This window comes from Triturus cristatus, chromosome 4_2 (genome assembly GCF_964204655.1).
Source record: "Triturus cristatus chromosome 4_2, aTriCri1.1, whole genome shotgun sequence".
NCBI lineage: Eukaryota > Metazoa > Chordata > Amphibia > Caudata > Salamandridae > Triturus > Triturus cristatus.
In genome coordinates this window covers 546,530,657-546,547,243 of record NC_140586.1, presented here as the reverse complement: position 1 = coordinate 546,547,243, position 16,587 = coordinate 546,530,657, and the positions used below count along the sequence as shown (strand labels likewise).

General features: G+C 52.6%; 1 protein-coding gene across 1 annotated transcript in view; it reads left to right on the top strand.

Moving 5' to 3' along the window:
- The window catches only part of HFM1 (helicase for meiosis 1), a 3,754,865-nt gene that overhangs the window by 2,417,386 nt on the left and 1,320,892 nt on the right, over positions 1-16,587 (top strand). The gene's annotated exons all lie outside the window — the stretch shown is intronic.

Below are 16,587 nucleotides of genomic sequence, written 5' to 3'. Positions count from 1 at the left end.
GTGGAGATTGAGCGGCAACAGTTGATGCCATTTGACTTGCCTCCTGAAGTCTGTGATGTCATTCTGGCAGCCAGGCGTCCCTCCACAAAGACGGTATACGCCTACCGGTGGAACAAATTTGTGGCATGGTGCACAGCAAAGGCTGTGGATCCCCTTTCTGCCCCTCTTTCTGAGGTTCTCCTCTTTCTTCTTTCTTCGGACCAGCAAGGCTCTGCTCTGGGCACCTTGAAGGGTTATCTTGCTGCAATCTCTGCTTTCTTAAGGCATCCTGATCAGCCTTCTCTTTTCAAGTCCCCTGTTGTCTCACGTTTTCTCAAGGGCATTACTCATATGTTCCCTCCTGTTCCATTCGTAATGCCTCAGTGGGACTTGAACCTTGTTCTCACTTTTCTGATGTGCGCTCCCTTTGAGCCCCTTCACAACTGTCTCATTCGTCTACTGACTCTGAAAACTGCCTTCCTGGTGGCTATCACCTCCGCTAGGCGGGTGAGTGAGCTCCAGGCTCTGTCAGCTAAGCCTCCCTTCCTTTCGGTTCATCCGGATAAGGTTGTCCTTTGGACACGTCCTTCTTTTCTTCCTATAGTCGTGACTCCCTTTCACATCGGGCAATCTGTCACTCTGCCCACCTTCTTTCCGCCTCCGCATCCTTCAAAAGATGAAGAGAGGGTCCACCGTCTGGACCCAAAACATGCGCTGTCCTTTTATTTGGACCGCACAAAACAGTTCCGGGTGGACGACCAACTTTTTGTTGGATATGTAGGTGCTAAGAAGGGTAAAGCTGTGCACAAGCGGACCATCTTGCGATGGGTCATGTTGTGTATTAAACTCTGCTATTCCTTGGCGAAAAAGGTCCCTCCTGTTGGGCTGAGAGCCCATTCCACCTGGGCCACAGCGGCGACAACTGCCCTGGGACGGGGAGTCCCCTTGCAGGACATCTGTCAGGCGGCGACGTGGGCTTCACTGCACACGTTCGCCAAGCACTATTGCCTGGACAGCCAAGTCCGGAGAGATGGCCACTTTGGCCGTTCTGTTCTCCAGGACTTTCTGGTGTGATCTTGGTTCGCAGGCCCACCTCCGGGGTTGGTATTGCTGGGGTATCTATTCTAAGGTGAGGAATCTAACTAACGTGGTTCTTTCATATTAACAAGTTACTTACCTTCGGTAACGATGTATCTGTAAGAAACATTAGTTAGTTAGATTCCTCACCGACCCACCCAGCCTCCCCGTTCTGTGAACCGACATCTAAGGTTAAGGTTGTCCCTTTCAGGGCCCTATATTTTTTGGCACGTGTCGGTCTCTTGCATGGCTCAGCGTCCATGGCGCAGAAAGCTATGTATAAGAACTGACGTCAGCGCGCGAGGGCGTCGTCTAAGTACTCCGACGACGTCATTCCGGCGCACGACCCCGATGACGGACGCGGAGCCGCAGACGACGCCTACAGACGCGCAAGGGGTATTGCTACAAAAATCTTTCCGGATCCAGCCTGACGCCTGGGGATATTCTAAGGTGGGGAATCTAACTAACTAATGTTTCTTACAGATACATCGTTACCGAAGGTAAGTAACTTGTTCTTCAAGCAGCAGGGAAAGAACATGAGATTGTTAAACTTGAAGTGAAGTGGATAAGGAGTTCAGGCTGCCGGTTATGGCTCTCAAGAGGTAATGGTTTGTAACTTCGATTTTTTATTTGAGACACGGTGTAGGCAGATTGGTAAGGGGGGGTTGAGTTATTGGGGTAGAAGGGGAAATGGATAGAGGGCAGAGGGGTTTACACTGGCAAATGGGGAGTTTCGATATGGATTTGGGTATTGGTATTAGTATTAGTATTATTTCACAAATAGTTGCATTTTTGGTTGGGAGGGGTGAGGATGCAGCAAGAATGGGAAGCAGTTTAAGTTTGAGCACTTGAATGTTGTTTAATGATGAGGTTGGGGCAGCCGGAGTGGGTTGTTTAGGGTGGAGGCTTTGGGTAAGTGAGTATTTTGTTGAACGCAGCATGGTTGCATTGAACAGTTAGTTGAGCTGTGTTTCTATTTGTTGAAGTGACCCCCTGCAGAAGAGCCATTTGGCTCGAAATGCATTGGGTAATTAAATGAGCCCATTCTGAAGTATGGTTGACCTTATGTGCCGCTGTGAAAAGCCTGGATGGGCAGCAGGAAGCATTTGAGACTGTTGAATAAAGAATTCAAGGACAATTTTGCTGTCTCCGTGATGATTTTATATGCAGGAAGTTTGATGATACAAGGAATGAAAACAGATTAATTTGAATACAGTGAAAACAATGGATAACTGAGTATGGTTTACCCTGAGGAATTATTCCTCCATTTGGCATTACTTCTAGAAAGTGAGCATTTCTCTGCTCTAAAACTTTGTGAGCCTTTTAGTGTAACTCTAGTCCACACCGGCGACTAGGGGAGCACATCTGTGCATTTCCCAGACATGGCTTTAAACATCGGGCATGCAACTGGAATGACAGACCTCTGCCATTTGCGGGCCTGGCTGGATAGATTTGAGGAAGAGGTTTTTACACTTAGCCTCTTGGAAGCCATATCATTGCCCCACTAAAGATTAGGATCTGCATTCAATGGCCTCATGGCAGACAGGACTGAAAATTAGGGGAGACATCTGTGGTTCATAGGGAAACCCTCTGAATCACTCCCAAGTTCAAAAGCACACTACAGTATAACTACTGGTGCCATCCTTCAGCAGAGCAGAGCTACACTTGCGTGTACATTGGACCAGACGTCCTTTAAGTGTGTGGTGCACACTGCCAGAGGAATCTGTTGCACACAAGGAGGATTACTTCCATTGGAAGGGACTGTCTGATTCATAGGTTGTGACCCTCAGAGGTGAGGGCATACCTATAGTAGTGCCTCATTCTACCTCATGCTGAACTGCTGTACTTGTGCCTGTGTGTGTGACTGGAATTTTCTGGTGCAACCCGTACCAACACACACCAGATGTAGTGCCTCATTTGCAGGGAGGTACAGAATTTGAAATTCCTTATTGGGTGCCATTGGAATTGTCAGATGTGAACCGCATCAATGCACACCAGACGTTGTGTCTCATTTCCAGGAAGGTACATAATCGGCAACTCATCGTTTTGTGTGTCCGGAAATGTTTGGTGCGACTGAGATCAACACGCACCAGATGTTGTGCCTCATTTCTAACCCTGGGCAGACAACTACGCTACGCTCGCCAAGTTTGCATAGTTTGTGCTACTTCGTGCTATGCGAATTGCACGTAGCACAGTGCAAAATTGCGTAGCGTAGAATAGTTGGCATTTTTTGCTCGCTCGCGGTTTTCAACGTCAAGTTGGCGATCGCGAGCAAGCAAAATGACATCCCGGCGAGATTTTTTCCTCGTACGCTATCAGCAACATCAAGTTGCCGATCGCGAGCGTGGAAAATAAACCTCCCGGCGAGATTCTAAATGCGGGGAGGTCAGGTTTCTCATTGCGAGCGGTCGCGTATGCCCGCGACCGTTCGCGTTGAGAAACTACCAGTCCGCGTTGAGAAAGCTGCTGCTTGAGTAAAAATCTACTCGAGCGGCAGAAAACGACAGCTCGCACTGTGCAAGATGCCATTTTCAATGATTGCACAGTGCGGAAAAGCATCCGGCACTGTGCAATCATCGTGAACAGCGCACTACGCAGTTTGCGTAGTGCTAGGCGTATCTCGCATAGTGCGAAGTGCACTTCGCGTAGCTACGCGTAACGTTACTACGGGAATTACGCCCAGGGTTACTCATTTCCTGGTTTGCGACCTTTCATTGTGTGTAACCGGAACTGTCTGGTATGACTCATATCAGCATGCCCGGATTCCCTGGATGCTACTTTAATCGACATGAGTCTGACAGGGGGCCTCCTTCCAAGAGGCTCCCCTGCTTCATTTCCAATTCATCGATTGTACCCTCAGTGCGGAGGACCAACTGCCGTCTCCTCACCCCGCCCCAACAACTTTATGTTGCCAGTTAGTATTGTTGGACTGGGCCTAGGTGGTGAGAGTAATTGACTGGGCGAGTGTGATCGGAAGCGGGTCAAGAGACTGCATGACCCCCCACTGTGCTTCGCAAAACTGGAAAGGCACAGTGTCTATCCCCCTCAGCCTACTTCTGCTCCTCATACTGTGGGTGAACTTCCCAATTAGTGGCCAAACTCCCATTTGTCGATAGCCGCCTAATTAGCCCTGCTACCTACTCCTACCTTCTCCCAAGGGACCCTGACTAAGTGTGACTTCAGCCGCAGTCAGCCTACAATCAGGTGGGAGAAGGTTTTCTTTATCACCAGCCGTGGGTGTAGGGTAGTTGGGGTTAGTTGAATGGTATATGAAGGCTTGGGCCACTGGGTCTGAATGTGCATTATCAACTGACCTGCCGGATATCAGTTGCATCGCATTACGGTGCTGTGTGCGTGTGTGTGCGTGTGTGTGCGCAAGTGCGCTCCATATTGACCTGCCTGATATCCGTGGCACCACGCATTGGTGCTGAGTGAGTGTGTGGGAGTGACTGCCTGTTATTAATTACACTGCACGGCCTTGTTGCTTTACACATTGTTTCCCTGCCAAAAGAATACTACGTTCGACATTGTTTTTTACCCATGCAACCTTGACCCACTGTGCTGTTTAAAAGTGTTATAATTATCTGTGTGTACTCTTTGCTGTTATCATTGTGATCTGGAATTCACCCTAGAACTGTGTCGTATTGAATTATAATAATTGCCAGGGTGGACCTCGGTCTGACAATGTTTCTCACCGCTTAAGGGTGCTGGGGGGGAGTGTAAAATAGGATACTTTCCAATTGTGCATCTTACTTATGTCATTTTAACACGGTTGGGCCTCGTACGGCTAGTGATAGTCCGGAATATGATTTATGCTTAGAAATACATGATGTTAGTTAATGTGTGTTGGCTACAAACTTGATTTACATACACCATGTGACGCTCAGTGTATTTATTGTGTGAGAATGCTGTACCAAAGCTCTACATATTGCCTCTGTGATAAATCTGGCTGCTCAGTGCCAAACTACCCATGGGTGAGTGTAGGTTATACTGTAAGTGTAATCACCCATCCCTGATGGGAGTGGTAGGTTCTACCTGGCTGAGGCCTCGCCTCTGTCACCCTGTCGTGCCAATTCAAACAGATAGGTTGTAGAATTATACTTGCAGGCAGTGGATACTGGTGAACCTAAATCTGATATTTAAAGGGAATGGCCAGACACTGGATAGAAATGGCTTCCTGGATATTTGTTAGGAATCTTATTTCATTTCTCCTTTAAAAAGCTGTTTATACATGTTGTTTCAATTTTTTATATGAAAGCTTGTTGATAAATAACTAGATTTCCGCAATTTAAATTCAACAGCTCCATACATTCAAGTTTTGACGGCAGTGCAAAGGATTCCAAGAAACGGAGATGGAGAGATGAAAATGACAACAATAATGCGTATAACTTTAAACAAAACGTGACACTGACAGCAACCTCGTTGGATGTCTCCCCATTGTGTGACTTCCTGACATTAACAGGGTACCCATTCGTGCCAATAATCCAAGAGACTACAGATGTCTTAGAAATGCAGCTCAAAACAGAGGCCATAAAGCTAAATCTCTTTTCTGAGACTCCGAAACCTACTGGCATGATGACAGTTCCTCTGTTACTAATTTATCATGGCCTTACTAGATCCTCTTATGACACCATATGAGAAACCAATATTAACACGAGCTGTAAACAGGCAAATAACGCAAAGAGAAACTCCAGAACTGCATTTACTTTAAGAGCATCGGGTACTGGAAAACTGGTGGGAAAGGCATCTTCAGCAAAAATAAAGCATAATGCCTTACCCTATGTACTGCTATATAGGGAACTAAAAAGGAATGATTCACAACAAATAACCTTGCAATGAGAATGGCTAATGCCTCCTGTCTCCTGACTATGTGGAACCAGATCCTAAATAACATGACTGAGTATTGCCATAATAGATGGCTGAACTGTTCACGCGCATTCACAGTGAACAGCGCATGTGCTGTGATAAACCGCTCCCTGCTGCTTCTAGTCCTGCAGCTGACGCTGGACAGCCACAGCCCAGACTATCGAAAAGCACTGCGATGCCATACTATGACTTTGCACTATGCAAAGTCCTATTTAACCATATAACAGCTTGTAAAACTGCATGCCCCAGAATGCAGAGTAGTGTGGCGTAATAGGGCTTTGGGAGGGCGGCCGACCAGCGGGAGGCTTGCCTTCCCGGGGGGTTTTGGGCCGGGGGGGGGCATCCGGAGCACGGGGGGCAGGACTTCCGGGTCTTGGGCTCCATTGGGCTGGTTGGGCTCCTTGGGCTCCTTTTGGGCTGGGGGTGTTTATAGCCGGCCATTTTGTGTGGCGACCCACCATTTGGTGGATCGTGACACAACGGCCGGCTGGGGGTTGTTGGGCTTAGTTTTGTCACAGGGTTGTGCGGTGGAGTTTCACGCACCTAGACCGCTTGGGGTTTCTCTTGTCAGGCGGTATCGTAGGTACGGGCATATTTGCTGCTGCCGACAGTTCCTGGGGTCGCGTGGTTCCTTTGGCGGCGGCAAAGGTTTCGGGTTCCGCACACGCTGACGAAGTGTAATACGGAGGCAAAACGCGCATTGACAACTCACCTGTTCACGATGGCGCGGAGTGAGGATCCGAGGGTGGTGGAGGCCCTCCGCCTCCTCGCTGAAGCTGGCCGCACGAATCTGTTGCGGCCCGACACTCACTTGAGGCCTAAAAGGCGCGCGGCGAGCGGAGTCGCCGCAGTGATTATCGCGTGCGACCCGCCGCGCGCACGGCAGCGGGCGGCGGTGGGTGGGCAGGGCTGGGGTGGGCGGTAGCGGCTCCTGTGCGCCGGAGGCGGGGGGGCGGTGGGGGGGGCACAGCGGCCTGTGCTACAGTTTGTGGGGGGTGGGGGGGAGGGTAACGGCGTGCGTGGGGGGCAGGCACCAGCTGAGGGGGTGGGATTGGCAGAGGGGGAGGGTGCTCGGGAGGACTGGGGTGGGAAGGGGGGGGATGGATGGGGGGAGTGGGGGTGGGGCCTCGCCGCTGTTGATTGAAAGCTCGGAGGAGGGGGAAGGGGAGGGGAGCGGCGGGGGGGCGTCCGGCGGGCTGCTCAGGGGTGCGCGGTTGGCAAGGACGTGGAGCTCGGGGGAGGGGGAAGAGCAGGACGGGGGGGCGGGGGAGGGTGGGGGGGTGATAGGGTGGGGGTTGAGGAGCAGCAGGGGGTGGTCCCGGAGCTAGCGTGCGGGAGGTCGGGAGGAGCAGCGGGGGGGAGGGATCTGGGGGGGCGCGCGGAGGACTGGCGTGGGGGGTACCGAAGGGTGGGGTGGGGGGCTGGGGTGCGGAGCGGGGGGGTGGGGCGGTACGGCGGGAACTGGAGGGGCTGGAGTCGAGTGAGGAGGAGGAGGGGGCAGGATGGGGGATGGGGGGCGGAGGGTGGGAAGCGGGGGCATGGCGGTTGGCGTGGCGGGGGGGCATTCATCGTGGGTCGGGAGGGGTGGGGGAATGTTGGGCGATGCGGGGGGTGGGGGGCAGGCCGCTTTAACCCCGGCATGTTGGACTCCACTTTTTTGTTTCCACAGGAGCGTCTGGAGAGGTGCTCGGGAGAGCTGCATATGGCTCCAATCCGCCGAGGGGATCGGCCGGCTCTGCTTCATGCGGGTGTTCGCGCTCCAACGAGGGACCTGGCAGCGGTGGCGCGAGACAGGCGGGGTGGTAGGTCCCCACCAGCCCCACCCCAACGGGTTGATGCAGCCTCTGGGGGACGGGGGCAGCGGTCCGTCCGTTTTGATTGGGACCCAGAAGAGCGGCATGGCAAGCGGCAGAGAGCGAGTGTGGACCTTAGTGAGCTGTTGCTAAAGTGTAGGGAGCGGGCTGGTCTGAGCAGGCTGGAGCCCGTGGAGGGTGGCCTGTGGCAGGAGCGCGGGGAGGATGACGAGGATGGGAGAGAGTCCCTGGAGTATGAGGAGGAGAGTGAAGAGGAGGGGGAAATCCGGGAGTGGGGGGAGGGGAGCGGAGTAATGCCTTGTCTAGTTCATTGCAGGAGGTGCCTCGGCGGACAAAGGCGGTGAGAGTGACGGCCCCCCCTGTTCCACTGGTGAGGCGGCGGGATCCGGTGCGGATGCCGACCTGGACGCCAGGTAAGGCAGAGAACGGGGCAGGGAGGGGCTCCGGGGACAGGCGCACGGTCGCGATTGGTACGGAGGCGGGGGGTGCGGCTAAATAAGGGCACGTACGTGTGCGAAGCGGGGGCGCCGCGACTCCGGACAAGGGGGGGGCGAAGGGGAAAGATGGGAAAGAGGGGAAAGAGACCCATGAGCTGCCGGTGCGTAAGCTGCCTTATATGGGCATTACGAAACCCTTGGGGGCGCATTTGTCGCTGGCCACTAAAGAAAAGATTTGGAAAGGGGACTACGTGGACATCCTGAAGCTCTTGCATAGGTAGCTGGCGGCGAAGGAGGGGTCGAAAGAGGAGGAATTAGCCAAGCGCCCCAGAGTGCCCATGAATATCGAGAACTGGTCCGCGGGGTTTTTGATTTTCGCTAGTGTTTACTGCGAAAAATACCTGGAACGGTCCGTTGCCCTTTTTAAGTACATGGATGTAGTCCGGAGGGCACAAGTTACCTATGGGGGTACGCATGGTCACATTATGATGAGGAGTTTCGGGCGCGGTTGGCCTGGGACCCGGAGGCAAAATGGGGGGAGATCGATTCGGATCTGTACCAGCAGACCATGGGGGGGCAAGTTTGGCAAGACAATCTAAATGGCGAGTGGGTTGCCCTTGGCGCCCCGCCCCTTTCCCAGCCGCCCCACCCGAGGGGGGGTGGGGCAAGGCGACAGTGCCGGCGGAGCCCCGGTGGGGGGATGCTGGGACTTCAACAAGGGTCTTTGTACGCGACAATATTGCAAGTTCAGGAATGAATGCTCGAAATGTGGGAAACGTCACCCAGTGGTGCAATGCTGGGGGACGGGAGGCAACCAGGGGCAGCAGCCCGCTCCGGGGGGACAGCAGGCGGCTGGCAGGGGAGGTCGGGGGGGACAAGGGACTGTGGGAAAGGGCTCGTACACCGGTTAGACTGGATCGGTTGGAACCCCTGCTGGCGTCATATCCACGGACCAAGGACGCTGGGCTGTTACGGCAGGGTTTCCGGGAGGGTTTCGGCTGGGCTACGAGGGTCCGCGCATTGCTTGGTGGGCGGAAAACTTGAAATCGGTCGCGGCACAGAAGTCGGTGGTCCGGGAGAAATTGAACAGGGAGGTACGGGAGGGGCGGATGGCGGGGCCGTTTGGTGGGGCGCCGCTACCGGAGCTGATCATCTCGCCCATTGGGGTGGTGCCAAAGAAAGAGCCGGGACAGTTTCGACTGATCCAGCATCTGTCATGGCCGGAAGGGGCGTCGATCAACGACTACATTGCGACGGACTTGTCTTCAGTTTCGTACGCATCGGTGGACGTGGCGCGGCGTTTGGTGACGGCGGTGGGGCCCGGCGCACTCATGGCAAAGTGCGATATCAAGTCGGCGTTCCGGTTATTGCCGGTCCACCCGGATGACTATCAACTGTTGTGTATACAGTTCGACGGTGCCATTTTTGTGGACAAAGCACTGCCCATGGGGTGTTCAATTTCGTGTGCTTTGTTTGAGCGCTTCAGTACCTTCCTACAGTGGGCGTTTGCATGGCACACGGGGAAGGCGACGATGACGCACTATCTGGATGACTTTTTCCTGGTGGGATTGCCCGGTTCGGCAGATTGCCAGCAGCAGCTGGACAGTTTTACGGAGCTCATGGGCTACCTGGGTGTGCCCCTGGCACCAGAGAAGACACAGGGTCCCAGCACGGTGCTGTCGTTTTTGGGCATTGAGCTAGACTCGGTGGCCATGGAGGCCCGGTTGCCGGAGGAGAAGAAGTTGGGCATGCTGGGTTTGGTGGACGGCATGTTGGGGCAGCGGAAGGTGACGGTGCGGGAGGTGCAGGTTCTGTTGGGACATTTGAATTTCGCTTGCCGGGTGGTGCGGGCAGGGCGGACGTTTTGTAGGCAATTGGGGCGGGCCCTGGCGGGAGGGACATTGCCGCATCATCATATGCGATTGTCAGCAGGCACGAAAGAGGACCTTCGTATGTGGCGGGCGTTCCTGGCACATTTCAATGGGATCCCGATGGCTCCTCCAGAGGATTGGGAGTGGGACGTCACCATCTCGTCGGATGCGGCGGGAGTGGGTGGTTTCAGGCTTTTTTGGCAGGGGAGGTGGTGTGCGGGGGAGTGGCCGCCACAGTGGCAGGGCGGCGGGAGGAGCATCGCGTTTTTGGAATTGTTCCCGTTGGTGGTGGCAGTGACGGTGTGGGCGCGGGAGCTGGCGCACAAACGCGTGATTTTCAAGGTGGACAACATGTCAGTGGTGCATGTCGTAAATTGGCAGTCCGCTAGGGATCCGCAGGTGCTCAAGTTGTTGCGGGTGTTTGTGCTGCGTTGTTTGGAGCATGATATATTGTTTCAGGCACGGCATGTGCCGGGGGTGGACAATGACATTGCGGATGCTTTGTCTCGTTCACAGTGGCAGAGGTTCCATGGGCTAGCCACGGAGGCGGACGACTGCAAGACGCCAGTGCCGGAGGGGATGTGGTCGGTAGGAGAGAAAGGGTCGACCAATTGGTAAGAGGGTCAGTGTCCGGGTCGACGTGGAGGGCATATGAGCAGGCGTGACGGGAGTTTGTGGACAGTGGGGCGGGGTGGCAGGGGGATCCGGGGGCTCGGTGTGAGCAGGTGGTGCGGTTCATGTTGGTATTGATGGACAAGGGTTTGTCTAAAGCGACAATTGCGGGAAAGCTGTCGGCCATAGCGTTCATGGGGAAGTTGTGGTGGGGCTATGCGCCATCGGCAGGGGAGCTGGGTGCGCGCCTACTGGAGGGTTGGGTGCGGGAACGGGGGGCCATGGCTCGACAGCGGCGGCCTATTACAGGGGCCATGCTACGAGGGGTGCTTCGGCGCCTGCCGGCTTTCTGCCACAATAGGGAGGAGATTCTTTTGTTTTCCACCCTTATGTCGTGGATGTATTTTGGGGCGTTCAGGGTGTCCGAGCTGGTGGGGCAAAGAGGGAAGGCTGGGGTGTGCTGGGAGGCGGTGGAACTGCGGGCCGGGGAGGTGGCGGTTCGCTTGCTGTGCTCGAAGATGGATCAGCGGGGTGAGGGGACCTGGGTGTTCCTGGGGCCCGCGTTGGAGCAGGACATCTGCCCGGCGGTGTGGGGGCAGTGTTTGGCATCGCGTTTGCGGTCGGTGGAGGGTGAGATCTTTTGCCGGGTCGCGGGGGAATGGGTGACGGCGGCCCAGCTGCTTTGGGTCTTGCGGCACGCCCTGCTCGGTATGGGGGTGGAGCCGAAATTGTTCGGGACACATTCCTTTCGGATCGGGGCGGCGACCGATGCGGCGCGCCAAGGGTGGGGGAGAAAGGGCATTATGCGTCTGGGGAGGTGGAAGTCGGACTGTTACCAGACATATGTTCGGCCGCAGGTTGCTGGGGGGGGAGAAGAGTGGGCGGGGTACTCCCTTTGTGCTGACATGTGTCTCTTTCCAGGTGCGGTGGCAGGGCCGGACGCGGCCGGGTTGTCCATCCTCATCCTGGGCCACTCTTTCATCAAGCGAGCGGAGCGATACGAATGGGACAAGAGCAGGAACCTGAATTTAGAGTTGGATTCTAGGTTGTTTCGATGTCAGTGGCAGGGGCAAGGGGGTATGAGATGGCATGAACTTTTCCCGGTATTGAATAGGTTTGTCACGGGGGGGGAAGGTGTGTCCTGATGTTCTGGTAGTACATTTAGGGGAGAATGATTTGGTGCAGTGCAAGGGCCTGGCGTTGCTGAAGCAGATGAAAAGGGATCTGCTGGAGATTCGGTCACAGTGGTCAGGTTATTACATAATCTGGTCAGAATTCATTCCACGGAGAATCTGGAGGGGGGCTGCGCGCCCAGCGGCCATAGATAGGGTGCGCCGGAAGATTAATAGGGACATGCGGGTTTTTTGTGTCAGGGAGGGGATAGGCAGGATGGAACACCCGGAACTACGCTAAGCGGCAGTGTACTTCTTTAGAGAGGACGGGGTGCATTTGTCTCGGTATGGCATGGAACTATACATTGTTCAGTTGGAGGAGGCAGTGGACAGGGCATTGGGGGTGTGCAGGTACCCGAGACGTCAGGAGGCCTAAAGGGGGGGTCGAAAGCCGGCAGTTCCGACTTTCGAGTGGCGTTTTTTCCTAGGTCATGGAGGACATCTACTTATTTATGTTTACGGTGAGGTAGGACATAAGAATTTACCTAGTTAGGTAGGGTAGGAAAGTTAGGAATTGTAAGTTGTGTTATGATTGTTGCAGGGGGGAAGCATTGTTAGGGGAGGGGTGGGGGGCCAGATAGGAAAGCTATATTTAGTGAGGATTAGTTTTGTACGGCACAGGCCAAGGGATGTTTCTATGTAAGGTGCACCTGTTTCCAATAAAGCGGCCTTTTTCACACCAACAAGCTAGCCTGTGGTCTGTGTTGCCCCCCCCCCCGTAGGGCCCAATAGGGCTTTGGGAGGGCGGCCGACCAGCGGGAGCCTCGCCTTCCCGGGGGGTTTTGGGCCGGGGGGGGCATCCGGAGCACGGGGGGCAGGACTTCCGCGTCTTGGGCTCCATTGGGCTGGTTGGGCTCCTTGGGCTCCTTTTGGGCTGGGGGGCGTTTATAGCCGGCCATTTTGTGTGGCGACCCACCATTTGGTGGATCGTGACACAACGGCCGGCTGGGGGTTGTTGGGCTTAGTTTTGTCCCGCCCACCCTCCCTACGAGCTGGTGGGCCCCCACCCCTCTTTTAGGGGTTGGGGGGGTGACTTTCTGGTTGGAAGCTGGGGTGGTTTTCTTGGGGACAGGTGCGTCAGGGAAGGATGCTTTGTGGGGGATTTGTCGCTGAAACTGGTGCTGGTGTGGTGCGCTAGGAGTTGGGGCATTTTTTCCTAGGTCATGGGGGACATCTACCGATTTATGTTTATGGTGGGGTAGGACATAAGAATTTACCTAGTTAGGTAGGGTAGGAAAGTTAGGAATTGTAAGTTGTGTTATGATTGTTGCAGGGGGGGAAACATTGTTAGGGGAGGGGGTGGGGGGCCAGATAGGAAGGCTATATTTAGTGAGGATTAGTTTTGTACGGCACAGGCCAAGGGATGTTTCTATGTAAGGTGCACCTGTTTCCAATAAAGCGGCCTTTTTCACACCAACAAGCTAGCCTGTGGTCTGTGTTGCCCCCCCCGTAGGGCCCAAAAGCGAGGACTGGCTGAACATCGCACACCTTGGCTGGTGTAACGTTGTCTGACCTGATCATCTTTTTCCACTTCCTATAACTTGTTCTCACATACTTAGTTCATCTCACTTCTCCATTCTCCCTTTCTGTGCGCCTCGTGCTCTGTCTTCTTAGCTGTTTTTTCACCCGCATGTCCACCTTCGTTTTCACACACCTGTTCTCTCATTACACGGCCTCGCTATTATCACACGTCTCCCTTTCTCTCCTACTTTCCCCTCATCACTCCTCACATGTATCTTTTTTTCTGTCGTTTTGTTTCCCTGTCTCTCAGTGTCTGTGTTTGTCGACTCCTCTACTCCCTTTCTCTCTGCCTTTCTTTTCACGTCTCCAAGTTTCTACTCTTCTCTTACCCTCTCTTGTCCTTGCTTCTCTCTTGCTCCATCATTCGACCCCTTCCACATCCACATTTCTCTCACCAGTCTGTTTTTCTCGTCAGTCCTTTCCTCAAACCCTTGTCGTTCTTCCACTTCCGTTTTCTCAGCCATTCCACTGCCCTCCTAGATGTGCCTTCTCACTTTGCCCCTCTCTGCCTCTCCCTCTCTGTGCTTCTCCCTGCCTTACCCTCTTCTTCTCTTTTCTGTGCTTTGCCATCCATTTCTCAGTGCCCCGTCTCTCTACTTGCCACCCTCCTGTCTCGCTCTTTCTCTCCTCAGTACCCTCTCCGCCTCTACTCTCTGCTCCCTGTTGTAAATACTTATCTGCCAGTGTTTTTCAACGGATGGTAACTGAATTGTTTAAAGGTATTACGAAGGCAGTCTTCTTTCAGGATGATATCTTGATCTTCGGTGATGGTTAAATTGGGTGTTAGAAGGGAGAGCTGCGTCCAACCCTCTGTTAGGCCATATGTCAAAGTATTTGATGAATTATCAGTGTGTGGTGACCATATCCTCATGAGGGGAGACAGGTTTATTCCTCCATTTAGCTTGAGACCTAAGCTAATAGGTTTGGCCCACGAAGGCCATATGGGCCAGACATTCACCCAACGTAGAGTGAAAGCTGATTTTTGGTGGCCAGGATTAGATGCACAGGTTTCTTCTTGGGTAGAGAATTGTTCCTTTTGCAAGGATAGTGAAAAAAGATTAAAACTTGCAGCTGCCCAAGTTAAGAGTTGCATATCGATTCCTGAACAACCATGGCATAGTATTTGTTTGGATTTTATTGGTCCCATGAACGAGCTTCCGTCAGAAAAACGTTTTGCTATTGTAGTTGTTGATTTGTTTTCTAAATGGCTCACAGTAAGTTTTGTTAGAGATATCACTACTGAATGCACCATTAAGTTTCTTAAAGGTTTATTCCATGAGGAGGGGTGCCCTTCGTTTTTAATAACAGATAATGGCACTCAGCTTACCTCACATAGTATGTGCACGTTTTTATCCTCTTGTGGTGTAACACATCACCGTACTTCTCTTTACAATCCCCAAAGTAATGGGGTTTGTGAGAGAGCCAACAGGGTTGTCAAAGGAATCATTCAAATGTCGTGCACATCTGGTGGTTTTGCTGACGAAATGGTACAGGATATGGTATGGGCATATCGCACTACTTCTCATGATTCGTGTGGGAAGTCTCCTTTTGAATTAATGAGGGGTAGACGTCCTGGTACTAAGTTGAATCCTTCTTGGATCAAAAACAGGGTGGGCAACACTCAAAATGGGAGCTGTTCTCCTTCATCTACCGTGTCTATTTCACCTGGGGATTTGGTGAAAGTTAAACCTGGTAGAATAACTAAGGGACTCAATAACTTCAGAGGTCCCTATAGGGTTAAGGAGTCTTTTCAAAATTACGTTGTACTAGATAATGGTGAGAGGTGGAATCTGAGGAGAGTGGCATTGTATCAAAAGTCTGGTGTGCGTAATACTTCTACTAAGGGTGACTTGGACCTTGTGTCTAACTCGGGGTATATGCTATCTATTCCATGTGACATCACTCCATCCTCTTCTTCGAGTTCTCTGCGGGAGGAGGGTGGTGGAGATGCTTTTCAGAGTGTCAACCTTCAAGAATGTTCTTCGTCTGTAGAAACCAGAAATGCTAGATCTCGCAGACCTCCTGCGTATTTGAATGATTATTTGTGTTAATAGTAATGGCTGGAACATTATATTTGGTACTGTAGTTTAGTCATGTTTTATTTATTTTTGTTCTAGCTTTTAGTTAAATCTTTATCCAAATTCATCTGTAAGGGAGAAGATGTGTTGTAAATACTTATCTGTCTGTTTTGGTAGCCCTTCCCTTGTGTCCTTTCCCCTTCTATCACTCTAGAAGCTTTAGGGTGTTCTCAGAGTGTTTATCTATTAAGCTGTATTCCATGCTTGGCAGTTATGTGTCTGGCCAGCTGGAGAGAGGTTGCTGTTTGCTGATATCCGAATAAATCCACACCTGCTTACCTGTAAACGACCTTCGTGTCCCTGAAGTCTTTGCTTACATCACTCCCCCTCCCCAGGCACTCCTCGTTTACCTCTCTCACTACCTGTTCCTTTATCTGCCATTTGCTATCTCCTTCTCCTCCTCTTGCCTTACTCTCAACCCCCCTGACTCTTTTCTCTGCCTCTCCAAACTGTCTCTTTTTTACCCTCTGCCTCTTTATTGCTTTCCCCTCCACCTCACATCCCTCTTTCTTTAAATCCAGTGTTGCCTTTCCTCCAGTCTCCCCTTTGAAATTAATGACTCATAAAGTGTCTCCTTTCTCATTCTCTCCCCGCCTCGCGGTCCTTTCTCCCTCTGCCCCTCGTCTCTGCTTCTCCCTTCCTGGCTCAGTGCACTAGTTTTTCTCCATGCCTCGCTCTATCCAGGCTCTCTCCCTTGTACTATCTACTTCTTTCCCTGACCTCCTTCTCACGCACGCCTCCTCTCTCTTCAAATCCAGTTCTGTCCTCCCTTGCTGCTTTTTAATGACCCGTAAAATGGCCTCTTTTCATTGACGATCTTTCGGTGGTAATGAGCAGCGTGCAAGTCAGTTTCCGCCTTCCTCTCTTCCTCCCTCGCTCTGTGATGATGAGGAGGCCTGCGCCCCCCACCCCGCCAAAGGCGGGGCCTGGACCTGTGCCGTACATGCAGACTACTTTGGGAATCTATAAAAGGAAAAAATACCACCTTGTTAATTTGGACATTGTTCTAACTTCTTCACTCCTCATTCACGCATTCTTCCAGTATAAAGGACTATTAGCTTCTGGTTCCTCTTGTTGCTTTGCACTACGTGGTATTATTACATGCTTTTCTTTTTGTAATATTTATCAAGGAAACAGCTTCAAGATGGCGGCACACAGAA